The sequence below is a fragment of the Microcebus murinus genome, chromosome 17, assembly GCF_040939455.1.
Source record: "Microcebus murinus isolate Inina chromosome 17, M.murinus_Inina_mat1.0, whole genome shotgun sequence".
Classification (NCBI taxonomy): domain Eukaryota; kingdom Metazoa; phylum Chordata; class Mammalia; order Primates; family Cheirogaleidae; genus Microcebus; species Microcebus murinus.
In genome coordinates, this window is record NC_134120.1 from 19,327,062 (window position 1) to 19,346,854 (window position 19,793).

Genomic DNA, 19,793 nt, shown 5'->3' on the forward strand with positions numbered 1-19,793 from the left:
ATTCTGGTTAAAATGGAATGTATTGGGAAAGAAAATTGTTTTATGTCCTAGGCTATTACGTGAATGCCGGAGAATAACTCTAATATAAAATTTAGGTTAAATATTTTAAGAAATAAATTTAAGAAGCTAATTACAAATGAATCTAATTAATATTATTGACTACATTTTTATGCCTTTTGTGTGGTAACTTACATCAGACTTGGTTCTGCTAATCTTAGTTTTTTAAAGATTATCTTTCCAAGGATAATATTTCATAGAAGGATGAAGCATGTAGTTTGTGCTGCTTACTTTAAAAATATTTTCTATTATTTGGAAGCTAAAACCACTTTTTGTTCTATTTTCTCATTTCATGAAATCTGTCCCACCCCTTTTGAAAAACAGAATTAGATAAACATTGTCAATATGGTATATTGTCCTGTGACTTCCATTTTTGTATAAATTCAATTATTTTTCTCTCTCTTTATCACTTCAAGCTGTATTCCACCAGAATCTTTTCTTAGAAAAAAAATAAAGTATTATCTGCAAGGCCTCCCTGCTGCTTAATAATGCCCTATAGCCAGGGGAGGGAGACTTGGCAAAATGCTTAATCCTTCCAAGTAATCTTGCTTATTCACTCCCTAATTGTGGTCTAAAAGGTTAGGTAGTTTGTGAATTTTTAGAAGCAATTGGGGTGAGGGAGTGGAGGGAGAAACATCTGTGCATTTTTTTTTCTCTCCTTTCTCTGCCTCCTCCCACCTAAAGATTAGAAACACTGATTTACCTACGAGGATTATCTTTTGCTCTCATATTCCCCTTTTAGATGTCTCACTCCACCTTTTCATTTGAATTTTGTTTTTCACTAGTCCTTCAAGTGTCTCATCTCCAGACTTCAAAAAGGATTGGGCCAAAACTTTCAGACAGTTGCTCTAGAAGAAACTACCTAAAAAGAAATTCAGTTCCCACATCCTCTGTAGTGTTTTTTCCTCTTCAGGTGAGCCAGGAAAACAGAAGATATTTGGAGCCACATTGGATCAGCATCTTGCTATAGATGTCTCAAGATTTGAAGTTCTAAACTTGCTTTACTGTTGGTCCCCAAGAGATTCAACAGGGGCCATGTAAGTGTATCACATCCAATATAAAAGATGCGTACCTGCATGTGCCTTTAGGCTCTTGTCACCACTTAGGTTTTCTTTGGGCCATTCAGCTTTCTGTGTGAGGCTTTTCCCTTCTGTTTTACCACCACACCCAGTGATAGTCACCAAACCCCCGGAAGTTTTAGTATATTCATTACAACAGGGAAGGAATCCTGCCATTCTGAACTTTGCCCACCTTGATAAAGCCCTTCCCTGGTTATATTCTTTCTCAGATACTGTCTAAAGTCTTGAACATCTTGTCCTTTGGCTTTGTAGTGATTTAAAAATCATTACCTCACAAAGATATTTATTAACTGAAATTTTTTTAAGTATGTAATTGGGTAAAACAGTTTGCTTTAAAAATTCTGAAAGGTAAAGATGATGGAATGTAATCTTTAACTGATAATAACGTTCCATATTGGAAATTTGGGTTGTCTTACTGAGAACAGATAGTGTTTAATAGATTTTTATCCTCATCTTTTCTTTGCCAAATCATTCTCAATATAGTCTGTAAACCCAAATGTTTTGTTTAAAGATCAATTGATTAGCAAATTCTGGTCATTTTAGCAATAATTTAATTATTTTCTGCACGTAAATGCAGTCACACATTTTAAAAACTGTAGTAATCATTTACTGGGTGTTTATCTGGCTGTAGAGTTTTTGGTAACCTAGAAATTTTAAAGTTGGAGTAACCAGACCAGTTGCTCCTTCTTCTTTGGTATGTTTGAGTAGTTTTAACTTTTCCTTCTTTGATTATGGTTGATGAGATTATTCTTAAATGAAAAGTATGTGTCCAAAAAGTTGGGTCCCATTTCCTCCCTCTCCTCCTAAAAAAAAGTATGTCATTTTAACCCACATCTTTTAAGGGTTTAATCTTCCTTTTAGCTTGCATAAACAGAAAGTGTTTAAAAATATTTAGCAGGCTACCTCTCCAAAAGCTTGGGATGTTTTTCACTTTATCCTCATGTTACCTGACATTTTTGCTAGATGCTTTTGATTATACTAAGACATTAGTTTTCTTTCCCCCTCCTTTATCTTCAGTGTAAGAATTGGGGTAATATTTGACTACCATCTCACCAATAAGATCCCAAAATATAAAACTGTACATCGAGCAAAATATAGGAAAATAATAAAAAAGACAATTTTTATATTAATGTTTTTAAAACCATGATCTATCATCCTGACTATTCCAGTTTAGATTCAGGTTTATTGGTAAAGGAAAGATGTTGGTTTTAATTATATTTGACATACATGTGGCAGATAACTGCTAATCAACTATTATTGAGGAGACAGTTGGCAAAATATACATAAGCAAAATGATTCTTCCAATTTTGCTACCCATTACTTAAATTCATTGAACTAGATTGGTAATATAAATTGCTAAATATTCCATTTGGAGAAGTTATTTTTATTATAGAGTAAATAAATGAATTAGACAGTGAGGTTTCTATTTTTGAGGTTTCTATAGATATGTTTTTATTCTTTAGCCGTATCACATTTTTAAATAATATATTCAAGATAGTGCTATTATAATTCTTTTTAGAGTGTTGAATTTCAAGGCCCAGAACTAGGATTAGGTTTCTGAACCTTAACCTAGGCTCTACCTTGAATAGGTTTGAAGTGATTATTTTAGTTGAGAAGCAATCATTAAAAATAACAATTCTATTTTTTATAACGGACATCCTATGGCCAGGTCATTATATGGCAGTCTAATTTGAATTTCTAGAAAATATATAAATTATGAATTTCAAATGTATTGACTCCTTGAAAATGCTTTAATTTTGGAAGTACAAGTTAGGGTATCTAAGAGAAAGGGCATTAAAACAGAATTCAGCAGTGATTTCTGCCTATAATTAAAGTCATAGGGTAGAGTTGGAATTTGTAAAACCTGGTTAGGATAGGATAAATAGCCAGTCATTTTTTAATATAGCATCAGCAAATTTGATGAATGCTTTTCTTTTCATTAGACTAAAAATACACCTAGAGTCAGGAAGAGGGAACTCTACAAACTGTCAGACTATTATCCCAAACAGTAAGATCATGGAAATGTCCTTATTTAGCCAGATACATAAAACACATCTCAAGATTCTCTTTAGTCTAATGGAATTGTGATTTTGTTGGTAAGGATGTCTTTCCTAGCTTACCTCTTCCAATATATGAAGAACTCACATTTCTGTTTCTTTCTTATTTCTTCCATGCTGTCATCTTTGATACTGTCTGGCATCTTGATAGCTTCTTTCTCTCTTTATTCTTAAGTCAAAGAAACTTCATCTTTGAGCTATAACTTCTTTATTTTAATTATTAGATTATAGGAGGCTGATAGGCTTTTGGTGCTTTTGATAGTATTTGTATATTAATTACATTTCTTATGGAATATTCACTTTTTTGTAGGAGTGAATATTTAAAGCCAGTGAAGAAGTGGATTTGAATCTTCCACTTGATCTTAGATTTTTTTCTTTTGTTTTGCTAATTCTTCTTTGAAAGGATATGAAACTTACTTTTACTCTTTTCCAGAAGCCAGACTTTTCTTTTAGAATGAGTGTTTTTAAATGTATTAGAAGAAAATTTTTCAGATGAAAGATAAATTTTTAAAATGTACATTTTAAAGACATTGTGTGTAAAAAGTTTATAAAATAGTTTTCAGTTTTTAAAACCCAACTGAAAACTATTTTATAAACTGAAAATTACTATTTATTCCAGGCATTCTAGCAACATTTACTTTTCTTCTAATCTCTGACAATATTTTTTTGTTAATAGTATAGTCTCATTATAATTTTTTTTTATGATTGAGAAATAGAAAAGCTAAAGCACAGTATTCCACAGAGAATATTATGTTCCTTTTCTCTGTACAGAGAAATTGGTTACCTGGGCAGGGAAAATAGATCATGTGCCTTATACTACTTGAAAGCATCACTCTGAGTAATGTTGGGAAGATGCCACATACAAAGTGCCAAATAAATAGCACAGGCAAGTGCTATTGGTGTTCAACAAGGGTGAGGTTGCTAATGGCTAGGAGGCTTGAGGTCTTTAGACAAGGTATTAGGCATATACTGGACTTTTTTTTTTTTTACAATGTAAAAATTTTTTTAAAATAATATTTTACATTGTGTCCTTGGGCTAGATTTCCAGAAATATAATTAGTGTGGATATTTATGATTTTTGACATATAACAGCAAATTGATTTTCAAAGGGTTGTACAAAATTAAAATATTATCAGCAAGTTATGTGCATTTCAGCTTTAGCTTACCTTCTATGGCATTGAGTATTATTGATATTTTTTGAGGGGTAATGCAATAGTTTAAGAAGTTACTTCATCTGAAATTTACATGTATTTGAACATTTGTGAAGTTGAACAGACTAAGGGATTTGTGTGAAATTCTACAAATGAGAAGTGTTTAGAGAATTTTGAACTAGGGAGTAGTTTTTTTATTACTCCTGTGAACTGAACTTAAAGGTATCTTCTGGTGGCCTAAAGCTATTTCCAACATCTGTACTCCGCAGGTGCATTCCCTCCTGCCTTCTCAGAGACCTCACCCAATAGAGCATGTGAATTACCTTTTATTTTCAACCTCTCTCTAAACTGGCTTCTTCCCAAAAAGCATCGAATATATTCAAATCTTTGCCATCTTAAAACAATTATTCATTTTACTTCATATTGCCTTTTAGCATTTGTTTTCTTTCTTTTCCTACTATAGTCAAACTTCTTGGTGGTGTGTGTATTTACTGTCTACTTTACCTATTTCTCAATTTTTCTGTCTCTGAAATATAGCTTTTGTTCTCACTGTGCCACCGAAACTGTTCTCATCACATTGCTGATGATCCCTGTTAAGCTGAATGGGCAAGTTTCAGTCCTGAAATTACTTGGCCTGCTTTGGCATCAGGCACTGCGACTGCCCCTGCCTTCTGAAACACTCTCTTTTTGTTCTCTGGCACTATACTTTCTTGGTTTTCCTCCATACTTGTTTTCTTAGTTTCTTATTTCTTTGTCTTTTAAAATGTTGGGGTTTACCAGGGAATAATAGACATTCTTCTCTGTATGTGAAGCCTCCATAGATGATTTCATTCATTCCCATGGCTTCAGTTATAATCCATATGGTAATGATTCCCAAATGTGTATCTTTGTCCTGAGCTTCAGTTGTTTGTATCAGTTCACCTACTAACATTGTCCACTTGGAGGTCTCACTAGCTCCTCTAATTTATCTTATGAAACTCCTTCATTGGCCGGGCATGGTGGCACAAGCCTGTAATCCTAGCACTCTGGGAGGCCAAGGCGGGAGGTTCATTTGAGCTCAGGAGTTCAAGACCAGCCGGAGCAAGTGAGAGACCCCATCTCTACTAAAAATAGAAAAATTAGCTGGGCTTAGTGACAAACACCTGTAGTTCCAGCTACTCAGGAGGCTGAGGCAGGAGGATCCACTGAGCCCAGGAGTGTGAGGTTGTAGCAAGCTACAATGATGCCACTGCACTCTACCCATGGTGGCAGAGTGAGTCTCTGTCTCAAACAAACAAGCAAACAAACACAAAACAATAAACTCCCTCATTATTCTATCAAACCTGCCTTATGTGTTTTAGCTCAGTAAAAGGACCACTGTCCACTTGACGGCCTACACCAGAAACCTGAGCATTGTCCTTGACTCTTCCCATCTTTCACCCCAAACATCTAGTTAGCCAACAAGTCCTATTGACCTTATCTCCTGAATGTTCACTTGCTCCATCCCTATACCAGGTAACTATCATTTCATCTCATCATTCTTCTTCTTACCTTATTCCCTTCAATTCATTCTTCATATTGCAGCCTAAAGTTCTTTTGACATGAAGACGTGATAATGTTATTTTGCTGAAAATTCTTTAATGCTTCCTGTTGTTTTCAGGGTAAAGTCAAAACACCTGAACATAGGTTTTTTTTTTTTTTTTTTTTGAGACAGAGTCTCGCTTTGTTGCCCAGGCTAGAGTGAGTGCCGTGGCGTCCTAGCTCACAGCAACCTCAAACTCCTGGGCTCGAGTGATCCTTCTGCCTCAGCCTCCCGGGTAGCTGGGACTACAGGCATGTGCCACCATGCCCGGCTAATTTTTTTTATATATATATCAGTTGGCCAATTAATTTCTTTCTATTTATAGTAGAGACGGGGTCTCGCTCTTGCTCAGGCTGGTTTTGAACTCCTGACCTTGAGCAATCCGCCCGCCTCGGCCTCCCAAGAGCTAGGATTACAGGCGTGAGCCACAGCGCCCGGCCTGAACATAGGTTTTTAAAGTCCTTCATGATATGGCTTTTGCTTACCTCCCTGGCCTCCCTTTCTTCTCTGGTGTTACACTCGAATCATACAGAACTTTTCCAGCTTTTGAATGTGCCATTTATCTCACACCCTTGCCCTTGTGTATCTTGACCATGTTTCATGCTGTTCCCTTTCCCACCTTCAATTGACTATTTCCTACTCATCTCTCAAGTCTGAGCTTAGATGTCACTTCATCTGATGTTCAGAAAACCTCTGATTCACCAAGTCTGGTGTTAGAGACTCTTCTTAGTGTTTCTTCTTTCTCCTTTCTGATTATAACGGTATTATAGTTATTCATTGCTTTATCCATAGTTTCTCCATCAAGTCAGGGCTTAATATGTACATTTGCTGAATTAATAAATTACTTTATTCATTATTCAAAAATTATTTATTGAGCCTTCAATGTGTACCAGGGCCCTTTTGTAAGCAGTGAGGATACAGCAATGAACAAAGCAGTGATAGGGAGAGAGTCAGACAAATATATATGCATATAATGTATCATGTTGTGGTAAGTACAAGAGAAAAACTCTACAGGAGTGAGGGAATAAATGGTCCTCAAAAGCAGAATATGGGGAGAACATTCCAAATAGAGTTTTTAATCTAGCTATTGTATGTTGTATGAGAACCAACTTAAGGCTAGGAGATCATTGAAGAAACTCTTATAGGAGGTTGGAGCACAAGTGGTAAGGGCTTGTTTTATGCTGGTCATAAAATAATTAACAAAATTTATTGACTGTTAAGCTGTGCCTGTATGAAAAGTCTTAGAATTAGATAACTGGGGAAATGATGTCATTGACAAGAATATGGAATACTAAAGGATAGCTTAGTATTTTTTAAAATAATAATAAAATATGAATTTGAGTATTAGAAAATTTACACTTCTAAAGTAAACAGTGGATGTGCAGGTAGTAAAAAGTAATGGGTTGGAGCTCAAGAGAGAAAAACCAGTTTGGAGATATGGACTGGTCAGTCTTTATGGAGGTAAAGATTATAGCTGAAACTTTATATGTGGATTTTTAAAAAATTAAGAAATCCATAGCTTATTCATTCATAATCACCTCTAATCATCATGTATTTTTTCTAGTTCATTTTCAAATATGACAACTGTCATGTGAAGGGATCCAGGAAATTTTTTGAAAATTTTGTATTTCTCTAAGTGATATAGGAATATAAATGAAAAAGAAAATAGTGTCAAAAAACTTATTTTTCAAAACATACTTTACTACTCCAGCTTTTTTTTTTTTTTTTTTTTTTTTTTTTTTATTTTTTTTTTGAGACAGAGTCTCGCTTTGTTGTCCAGGCTAGAGTGAGTGCCGTGGCATCAGCCTAGCTCACAGCAACCTCAAACTCCTGGGCTTGAGTGATCCTTCTGCCTCAGCCTCCCGAGTAGCTGGGACTACAGGCATGCGCCACCATGCCCGGCTAATTTTTTCTATATATATCAGTTGGCCAATTAATTTCTTTCTATTTATAGTAGAGACGGGGTCTCGCTCTTGCTCAGGCTGGTTTTGAACTCCTGACCTTGAGCAATCCGCCCGCCTCGGCCTCCCAAGAGCTAGGATTACAGGCGTGAGCCACAGCGCCCGGCCAACTACTCCAGCTTTTTATTTTATTTTATTTTATTTTATTTTGAGACAGTGTCTCACTTTGCCCAGGCTAGAATGAGTGCCATGGCATCAGCCTAGCTCACAGCAACCTCAAACTCCTGGGTTCAAGTGATCCTACTGCCTCAGCCTCCTGAGTAGCTGGGACTACAGGCATGCGCCACCATGCCCGGCTAGTTTTTTCTATATATATATTAGTTGGCCAATTAATTTCTTTCTATTTATAGTAGAGACGGGGTCTCGCTCTTGCTCAGGCTGGTTTTGAACTCCTGACCTTGAGCAATCCGCCTGCCTCGGCCTCCCAGAGTGCTAGGATTACAGGCGTGAGGCACCGCGCCTGGCCTACTCCAGCTTTTTAAATCTTCTAGTTTCATTCCCAGAAGAATTTATTCTTAATTCTTGTCATTTCCCTTTATAATTGCCTTCATATTTCTAATTAATATATTTCTTAGGCTAAGTCTTTGTTAATTTTAGATGTTCTTTCTTGACTTCCCCCAATGGTAGATGAGTACAGTTTTCTCTCTCTGCTCTCATGCTCCCAGCATAGTTGTATGAGAGTTTTAGTTAATAGGTGAAATAGGGTTTGCCTTATTAAGATTGAAAACATTCCTGGATAGGACAAATAAGTTCCTATCATCACCACTCCTTACTCTCATAATTCCTTGTTGTTTTTAATCTTAATAATTATATGCTAGGTTTTCTATATAATTATAGCTAATATTTCCTCATGCTTTAAAATTTCTGCCACATGCCCATCAATAATATTTTCCTTATGCTGAAATTGATGGGATTCCTTCTTATGTTTTTCCTGGAGTCATCTTTGATCCCACTGCAGTCTGGATTAGTTCTCTGGTCTGGATAAGCAGCTGTAGGTCGGACTTCCTTTCCTTTGCTGTGCTTCTGTGTTGGAATTTGTTTTCTGGATTTCTGTCTTCCATTGTCATAATACTTCCTCCGTTGATAACAAATCCTCCAGTAGCTTCTTAATAAAATATAATAGGAGGCAAAGTTTTTGAGAACTTGCACATTAGAAATAACTTTATTTCACCTGGGCACAATCAAGTTTGTCTAAGTATAAGAACCTAGATTGAAAGTTGTTTTCCCTAGAGCTTTGAAGGCATTGCTTCATTCTCCTCTACCTATGTGTTACTGATGAGAAGTGCAATGCCATGCTGAATCTCTCTTCTTTTATGGCCTTCCCCCCCCTGAAAATGTTTAGTATATTTATGATTTTTTAAAATTCACTAGTATGTACCATGAAGGCCTTTTTCCTTCACTGTCTAGGCACTCAGTAGGTGATCTATAGATGATTCCTGTCCTTTGTTAAGGAAGTTTTCTTGTGTCCTTTCTTTTATAATTCCCTTTTCCCCTGAACCCACCCAACTTTCCATTCTTTCTTTGTGTAAACTGGATATTAGTCATCTTTGAATTTTCCTCTAATTTTCTTATCTCTGTTTTTGTATTTTCCATATTGTTGTTATTTTACTTTCTGAGATGTTTTCTCTTGATTTTTAATTTCTAGTCCTTCTTTACATTTTTTATTTTGGTGATCATATTTTCAATTTCCAGCAGCTCTTTCTTGGCCTTTGGATATAAAGTTATGCTGTTTTTGTTTCATTGAGGCAACCTCTACTCTTAGCTTTGAGTATATTAATTACAGAGATTTTTGTTTGTATAATGTTAGGGTTTTTTCTTGCTCTCTGCGTTGACTGTTTTTTTGTTTTGTTTTGTTTTTGCTTGTTTGTTTTGGGTTCTGGGTTCTGTCTTTCTTGTTGGCTGTTAGATTACTGTTTCAGTGAACATTCTTAGCATGTTTTTAGTTGTGGGTTTATACCTACAAGTAGAATTGCTGAGTCATAGGGTATGCCTCTGTTCAGCTTTATTGGATACTAAGACATAGTTTTCTAAAGTAGTTATACAAAATGACACCTCTACTAACAGTATGCAGTTGCTTCAAATCCCTGTCAGTGCTTAGTATTGTCAGTTTTTAAAATGTTAAACATTCTGATAGTGTTTAGGGGTATTTTATTATGGTTTTAAATTGCCTTTCCTTGGTAACTAGTGACACGAAGCGCTGTTTATATGTTTATTGCCTATATAAATGTCCTTTTTTATGAAGTGCCTGTTCAAGTCTTTCATGTATTGTTCTATTAGGTTACTTATCTTTTTCTTGACTGGTGGAAGTTCTTTATATATTTTGGATATGATTCATAATATTTTCTCCAGATTTGTGGCTTATATTTTTATTCCCTTAATGCTGTCTTTTGAGAAATATAAGTTTATAATTTTAAAGAAAGTCTAGAGGTGGGAGAGAAACTGGAAAGGGTGTGGTGCTTCTGGGGTGCTACCAGTATTCTGTTTCTTGAGCTGGGAGGTTGTTACGGGAGTGTATTTACTTTGTGAAACTTCAATGAGCAGTGCACTTATGCTCTTTACACTTTTCTGCAATAAAACTTCAATGAGCATAATTTATCAGTATCTTCCTTTATTTTTCTGTGGCATGTTTAAGAAATTTTTGCTTACTACAAGGTTATCAATATATTCCCTTATGTTATCTTTTAAAAGTTTTGTTTTACATTTCGATCTACAATCCTTCTGAAATTGATTTTTGTGTATGATGTGAACTGGATTTTTTTTTTTCCCATATAGATATCCACTTGAACCAACATCAGTGATTGAAAAGACCATTCTTTTTCCATTGCTCTGCATTGGCACCTCTGTCATAAATGAAATGCTTATAAATGTGAAAGTCAATATTTGGACTAACTGTTCTATTCCTTTGACCTGTTTATACATGTGAATCTGTTTCTGAGCTATGTATTCTATTTTGTTGGTCTTTTTGCTTATTCTTTCCTACTACTACCCTGTCTTAATTACTATAGCTTTATAAAAAAGTCATGATATCTAGTAGTATAAGTTTTGAAGCTTTGTTATTCTGGTTTAAGATTATCTTGTTATTTGGGGCTGTGTGCATTTCCATGTATACTTTAGCTTGTCTGTTTTTCTCCAAAACCTGCTAAGATTTAAATCTATAGGTCAATGAGAATTGATATTTTTGTAATGTTAAGTCTTACAATCCACAAATCTTGTATATCCCTCCCTCTGTTAAGGTTTTATCGTTTTTCAGTCTAGTGATTTTATACATCTTTAATTGATCCTGAGATATTTGATGTTTTTTGATGCTACTGAAAATAGTATCATTTACAAAATTTTTACTTTCTAATTATCTGTTGCTAACATTAGAAATAAACTGATTTTGAATATTGACTCTATATTCAATTATCTTCCTAAATTTATTACTAAATCATTTGTGATTCTGTTGGGCTTTATACATGAACAAACATGTCATCTTCCAGTCAGAGTTTCATTTCTTCCTTATTGATTCTTAAACATTTGATTTTATTTTTCTTGTCTTATTTTACTCGCTAGGACTTTCAATAGAAATCTTAAATAGAATTGATGATAATAGATATTCTAGACTCATTCATGACCCCAGGGAACATTTTTCATGTTTCTCCATTAAATGTGATGCTTGCTATAAGTTTTTTGTAAACATCCTTTGTCAGATTAAGGAAATTCATTTCTGTTCCTATTGCACTAAGAATATTTTTAATGAGAGAATATTGAATTCTGTTAAATTCTTTTTCTCTATCTAGTTAAATGATCAAATAATTTTTATTCTTTATTTTGTTAATATAATGAATTATGGGAGATTGGTTTATGCGATGAATTTCACACTTGATTATTTTGAATGTTAAACAGACTTTGAATTCCTGGATCAAGCCCACTGTGGTCATGATATATTATCATTTTTATCACTGTTTAGATTTGCTGATTTGGTTTAAGATATTTTGCATTTATATTCATGATCAAGATTGACTTGCATTTTCCTTTTCTTGTAATTTTCTTCTTATGCTTTAATATCAAGGTTTTGCTGGCCTTACAAAATGAGCTGGGCGTTGATCCCACTTTTTTATATTCCCTGAAAGAGTGTCTGTAAAATTGGTTTTTTTGTTTTTGTTTTAGTTTTTTACATGTTTGGAAGAATTAATTGGGAAGACATCTTAGCCTAATTTTTGTGTGGGAAAATTTTAAATTACAGGTTTAGTGTTTTAAATAGATACATGGATGAATATTCATATTTTGTATTTCTTCTTATTACCAGTTTTTTATAATTTGTTCTTCTAGGAATTTGTACCTTTCATAATTTTCAAATTTAGTGGTATAAGGTTGTTTATGTATTTTCTAACAGTATTTTAAATGTTTGTAATATTTATTTTGATATCCTATTTTCTCTGGTATTGGTAGTACCTAAATGAAAGATTGAATGAGGTATTAGGGAGACCTTCCCTAACAAGTTTTGAATTTATATATGAGTTTTTCCTCAAGGAATGTCAAACTCCAACTCTATCAAATTTATTGATGAAAACATTTATTTTGTAGATAGCATTTCATTATAATGGGTTGTACTTTGTCTTTTGTGACACTTGTTGCCTTGAAATAATTTTGCAGTAATATTGGGATCTTTTTATATGTTTATATTTGCTTGCTATTTCCTTGCATTTTCCTTTTAGTTTCAGCTTCTGAGTCTCGTTATTTTTAGATACTTTTCTTGTATAAAACATGTAGTTGAGTTTTGTTTTAAAAATTTGATCTGAAGGTCATTTTTTTTATTGGTGAATTTATCATTACATTTATTCTATTACAGATATGTTTGGTCTTAATTCTATCATTATGTTTATTATATTACTGTTTTAAATATTTGTTGTCAGTTCTGGTATTTCTATTTTCTGTGGTCTGGGTTTTCCATTTAACTTCATACTTCTGGTAATTTTGAGGATTTATAACTTGATTTTAATTCTAGTAATTGTTTAATATCATATTTAAATAGTACGTATCTACTTCTATTTCTTGATTTGCTAGTATTAAAAAGGAAATAGTATCTTAGTATCTGACTATAAAAATTCAGAATTAATTTATACTATTAAAATTAGTTTCAAGAAAGGTTTTCTGAAGGGCATCTCTTCTGATAAACAGCTAATAATAGAGTTTTATATATTAGAGATCAAAGTTCCTATAATTGCGTGAGTTTTGAAATCATTAATTCATTTATTCAACAGCATATATTATTGATTATATTACAGATGCAGGATAAACAAAAGTCAGATATGTACGCAGTCCTCATAAAACTTTCAATCTATTAAGAAAAACCAACACTGAACAAATAATTCTAAGTATGCTGACATGTGACAAATATGTGAAAAGTAGTGAAGGGGCATACCTAGGACCCTCTATGAACTGATGTATCAATAAGAAAATTATTATTATAACTTTTTCTGTGGGAGTAGCACATAAAAAATTTAGGTGCCATGAATGATATTCTTATGCCATGGTCATCTTAGGAAAATTATACCTTTTCGGGCATTTGACAAGTTTTATATGCATACTGTGTGTATGTTAGAGAGTATTCATGGCAAAATTTCGAAAAACAACTATAGCAGATGGTTACTGTACCTCCATCTTCATCAACCCTAATTTTTGCCTTTTGCTTTGTTGCTTTAGCCCAAATTGTTATCTTTTGCCTTAAGAGATCACGTATTAGTTTGCACAGCAACATGAATGAGGCTTTCCCTTGGTTTACGTAATAATTTTCAAGTCATTATCTAGCCCTCTCTTCTGAGGCTACCCTGACAGAAGAAGTGGGTAACTTATGCTTGACCTTTGATGTTTGCAGTCCATGGTATTTAAATTGTTTTTGCTGATCATAACTAGACTACTCAGACATTTTATGGGGTTGATTTGAAATAGGGCAGTTTGTAAACTGGACAGTGTGAATTTCTTCTCGGCAGGAAACACTGTTCATCTGTATATCCCTAACCCTGAGTCTTGTATATTTAGCTTTTCAAGAGTCTGTGAATGTAAAGTGCACATTTTCTGGCTTTTGCTGTAGTCTATAATTATGTAACAGGATTCTTTATTCTTTGATTAGATTTAGTAAATGCCTTATGCAAGTGAATAAGATTCGTTGAATTTATGAAATCCTAACATTAGAAAAAATTCTGAGCAATTTGATAAAAAGTTTGTATTTTCCAATAACTTTCTCATATTTTGTTAGTTAGTGTTTTGATAATATTCTGAGACAGATATGACCATTATTATTATTTCTGGGTTACTAGTGAAAATATATCCAAGGAGATTAAGTAATTTGCCTAAGACTGAACATCTATTTGGTGATTGAGCCAGGACTAAAGCATGTACTCCCCCTACTTAGCCATAAGTTCATCCTACAAACATTTGAGTGCCAACTATGTGTCTAGCATCATGCTCTTGACAGACAAAGACTATGCAGATTAAAACTCCTAAAATGGGCCGGGTGCTGTGGCTCACGCCTGTAATCCTAGCTCTTGGGAGGCCGAGGCGGGCGGATTGCTCAAGGTCAGGAGTTCAAAACCAGCCTGAGCAAGAGCGAGACCCCGTCTCTACTATAAATAGAAAGAAATTAATTGGCCAACTGATATATATATAAAAAAAAAAAAATTAGCCGGGCATGGTGGCGCATGCCTGTAGTCCCAGCTACCCGGGAGGCTGAGGCAGAAGGATCACTCCAGCCCAGGAGTTTGAGGTTGCTGTGAGCTAGGCTGACGCCACGGCACTCACTCTAGCCTGGGCAACAAAGCGAGACTCTGTCTCAAAAAAAAAAAAAAAATCTTAAAATGGTGAGATTTTTTTTCTTTCTAATTATTATAGGTACATAATAGTTATAAACATGGTGAGATATTTATGGTAATGATTGCTTTTTCTATTTTACAAGTATTAATACCTTTGTCCTCACATACTTTCAAAAGCATATCACCTATCTTATGTGTTTTAAATATTTTCTACTAGAAAAAAGAAAAAAATGCATATAGTCTTAATTCTTTGACAATTAATGTTAGACATTTAAATTTGTTGCCTAACAGCAGCAGAGAATACAGAAACATACGGAGAACCATCGTGAAGGGCAGACTTTCCTAAGGCTTCTGACAGCAGGCGAATGCAACTGTGAACAGGGCAGAGGGGGTTGAGTTAGGAGTTTGATCTGATAATTAGAAGGTTACTGTGAACTTGGGTAAGGTCAGTGTTAGTGTAATCATAGGGGCAGAGCCTGGATTAGAAGGAAAATACTGAGTGGAAAGTGAGGAAATTAGAAGGTTTCTGTACTAGTAGTAGGAGGAAGACAGAGACAGGTTGAAGGGGAAGCAGTGTGAATATGGACGTTCATGTTGTCTGTGTTCAAGTGTCTTTGTCACTGCAAGGGGAGAAGCCCAAGGAGAGGAAGGGGGAGATGGGAAATGGGAGGAGTTGGGCAAATGGATGGGCAGAATCTGGAGGAGGCAGGAGGCGATGTGAGCAACAAGGCAGGGCGGACCCTAGGAAGGCAGCGGGTACTGACTTCTCAGAGGCAGGAGGAAAGCTGGCTGGGGAGAAAGGGTGATATTTGTAGGGGCTCAGGACCTTTAGGCTTGGGCTCTGGCTTTTCTGGTTTCTTATAGAGTCAATTCTTACAGGCTTCTTGCCTTGGGGACTGATAGTCAGCATATAGTGTTTAAACAATAAGAAATAGGAGTTTGGGTATATGTGAGTTTTAGATGAACTTAGTTTTATTATTGAAATTTAGCATGTTTCTGTATGCTCAGTTTAATTTTGTTCTAATGGAGATTATAACTTCAAAAAGGAAGATGCCTTTTTAGACAGTATATGAGAGCTAAAATATGTTTTAAGTTTACCTACAATTCAGTTTGGTGAGATGCTTTTTCTCTGAATTTTGTGTTAGAATTAGCCAAGCCTACTGATTGCTACATCCTGAGAATTTATGGAAATGAACATGTTCAAAATCAACCTGTCTGTCCTATTTTGCTCTTGTGCCTATACTTGAACACCTGAAGTCATTCTAAATGGAGCCACATGCCTTTCTCGGTAGTCAGGGACAGATTTGCATGTGATCCCTGAGCCTGTGGTAAATACCAGAGCTCCTTCTAAAATCTGTACATGCAAGGGCTTTCTAATTTATGGGTTGTGATATAAAATTTCCTGTTTCAGTTATTTGGAACTTTTACATCTTCCAATAAAAATGATACTATCAGGCCGGGCGTGGTGGCTCACGCCTGTAATCCTAGCTCTCTGGGAGGCTGAGGCGGGCAGATTGCTCAAGGTCAGGAGTTCAAAACCAGCCTGAGCAAGAGCGAGACCCCGTCTCTACTAGAAATAGAAAGAAATTAAATGGCCAACTAATATATGTAGAAAAAATTAGCCAGGCATGGTGGCGCATGCCTGTAGTCCCAGCTACTTGGGAGGCTGAGGCAGCAGAATTGCTTGAGGCCAGGAGTTTGAGGTTGCTGTGAGCTAGGCTGACGCCACGGCACTCACTCTAGCCTGGGCAACAAAGTGAGACCCTGTCTCAAAAAAAAAAAAAAAAGATACTATCATCCCAGACCCATCTATAAATGACCATTTAATCTAAAGTATATCTGATTTATTAAAAATAATTACTGTTTAGAATTATGGTTCTATCAGCAAACACATTGACTTTGAATTTCCAAGGTAAGAAGTATTTCTCCCACTCGTGCTTTATGCTAGTCACAAGTATGCCTGGTGCCTCACACTCCCTCACTGTCTGGCAGTGAAAACAGAGGCTCCCAGCTCCAAGCCATGTAGTGTTTCTTCCAAGGCCCAGGAATGAGGAGCTGAGACAGAGACTTGAAAGTTGAGAGGAGCTGGTTGCAGGGATTGGCATATGCAGTGAAAGGCTGTCCTTTCTGCCCAGCTGTTACAAACCTGCTGTCTTTCTATCCTCTTTCTCTTTCTCTGGACCAGTGAGTAGTTCTCAAGTAGACCCGATTTTCCTTCTTCTCTACCTCCTCACCCCACTCGGGGATACTTGGCAATGAATGTCCCTAGATTTATTTTGTTTGTCACAACTGGGGTGGTTCTACTGACATCTAGTGGGTATAGACCAAACATGCTCCTAAACAGCTACCCCAAAATGTCAAGAAATGTCACGATTGAGAAATGCTGCTCCAGACCGTTGCTACTGGTTAGGGTGTTTTTTTTTTCCTCCTTGATTCATTGCAGCACAGAAATGTAGCCTGTGTTCTTTCCTACTTTCTATTCTTGAAACAAGCTCAGAGCCCTTTTGAGGTTTTTCTAAGGGCATTACTATCATCACAACATGGAACTAGATGGACTAAAAATAACAAGAAAATTACAGTTTCAGGAAATTTTAATTAAAAGCTATCCATGTTATTCACTGGACTTTAAATAGAACAAAGTTCTGATCCTTTTCCAGGCTTCAGTTCTTTCCTCCCATGGTGGTCTCCTCACTCCCTGGGCTTCCCTCCTCCCTTACCCAGACTGTTCCCTTGTGGGGACCTTGGCCGTGATCCTGTCCCTCCTGATGAGGAACAACAGGGATGGAAGTCCTTGGGTTATTTTAATGAGGAATTATAGGAAGGTTCCTTTGTATTGCATAGATCCAGCCGGAACTATTTTCTGCTGTCCTCCTCCTTTTAAGAAATTCACAGGATGGGATCACATCACATTTGCCTCAGTACTGCTGCATATAGCATAGGGGTCTCCTTTCTCTAGTCTTCCCTTCTTCTTTCTACCTCGGCACTATACTTACCAACACCAGCTTCATGCACAGGGCCTGAAGCTTAACAGAGCCCCTCACTTTGAAGGAAAGGCCCCCTGCCTGAATATAATGATGGATGAAAATAATGCTGGTATGTTTGATGTAGATGCTTTTTAATGTTCTAAGAAGTAGCTATTAGTATAATTAATCTAAAACAATATTCTTATAGAAGAAATTCAAAAGCCTGCAGTTATATATGCTTAGTAAGTCACTCCCTCTCTCCTTCCATTTTTGAAATACTGGCTTTCATGCCATTGTTCATGTCACTTATCTGGAAGTATTTTCTTGCAGTAGGGGTCTCAGTCTTTCATTTCCACCCACCAAATAAAAATTTGGTGTCCATGTGCTTGATATTTTCCTCTGGGGTCTGAGAAAGTTAATTTGCAGGTAATATATGTTACACTAATTCTTCGATTTTTATCATATGAGGTATTCCAGATTACATTTTTTTAAATTTTTTTTTTTTTTTTTTTTTTTTTGAGACAGAGTCTCACTTTGTTGCCCAGGCTAGAGTGCCATGGCGTGAGCCTAGCTCACAGCAATCTCAAACTCCTGGGCTCAAGCTATCCTTCTGCCTCAGCCTCCCCAAAGTAGCTGGGACTACAGGCATGTGCCACCATGCCTGGCTAATTTTTTCTATATATTTTTAGTTGGCCAATTAATTTCTTTCTATTTCTAGTAGAGACGGCATCTCACACTTGCTCAGGCTGGTTTGGAACTCTTGACCTTGAGCTATCCACCTGCCTCGGCCTCCCAGAGTGCTAGGATTACAGGCGTGAGCCACCGCGCCCAGCCTCCAGATTACATTTTTGTATCAGCTTGAAACTTTATGCCAGTCTTTGCCTCAAAACTAAGCCTGGCCTTCTTCATTTTGCATAAAGAGGAAGCAGGCATCAGGCATAGATTGCTTATGATTGTCAACTTGCACAGTATTTATTGCTTAGCAGTTAGATGGATTAATAGTAATTCGACAGTTTTCTTCGCATTTATTGATCTATCTTTAGCCTTTGATGTCATGAATAGAAGGGTCTGAGGCTGCCTGTGCTATATGATCTAATGCAGAGCCGATGACATAAACGACATAAATGCTCTTTCAGAGCTTTTGCTGTTAAGAGCAAGCTGTTTAATCATACTGACCTGAGTTTTAATTTCAGCTGCACCATTGATTAGTTATGTAACCTTTGGTAAGTTACTTAACCTCTCCAAGCTTCAGTTTCCTTATCTGTATAAATGGGAGTAATAATGTCCTCTACAAAATGCTCTAGGAAAGATTAACTGAATTCCTGTACATAAAGCACTCAACACAGTGCCAGGCCTATGGGAAGGGCTTGATGGCTAAGTGGTATTTGCCCTCCTCTTCTGCTTCCTCCTCTTCCTCCCCCTATTCCACCAAGACAACATGACTGGGGCATAATGTCCCTGGGTAAAACAACTTTGGGCGAGCCCTTTCTCTATTTAAATCTAAACAATTACATTTTAAATATGCTTCAATACGTCCTCTTGGAGTGAAATAAAAGGGAGGCAAATATCTCCTTCCTCTTGTGCTCTGCAAGGAAGAGTATAGAATGATGTATTTTTTATCTTCTAGCATAATTAGGAATAAGACTTGGAGATTTTGGTGATCACTGTGTACCACCTCTACATGTACACTACCATTCTCTCAACACAAACCAAACCAGTCTTTCTCATACTGAGATCCCTGAGTCTGCAACAGAATCGCGTAAGGAATCACATAAAAGAATAAAATAAAACTAGCTCCCTAACCCCAGACCTACTGAATAGAACTTCTGGAGATGAAGCCTTGGGATACACATTTAAAATAAGCCACCCTGGTTATTGTTCTTTAGAAAATCATTTAGAAACACTGGCCTGTACACTCTGTGTTACCTCCTTGCCTTTGCTTAAGCTGTTTCCTTGGATTGGAATAGTCTTTCCTCTTCTATGTGCCTATAGAATTCTTACACATTATTCAAGAGCTGCCTCTTCCTAGAAGCCTTCTCCCAAATTGGAGTTAATTTTGTATCTTCACTGTCACAGTGCTTGCAGTCTGCCTTGTACAGTTTTGCTTGTTTTCCACCTAATAGTAAGTAAGCTCTTTGACAGCAGTGGTCACCTAGTATCCTGCCAACCGTCC

General features: G+C 36.1%; 1 protein-coding gene across 1 annotated transcript in view; it reads left to right on the top strand.

Moving 5' to 3' along the window:
- MBD2 (methyl-CpG binding domain protein 2) overlaps positions 1-19,793 on the top strand; it is a 66,688-nt gene that overhangs the window by 32,739 nt on the left and 14,156 nt on the right. The gene's annotated exons all lie outside the window — the stretch shown is intronic.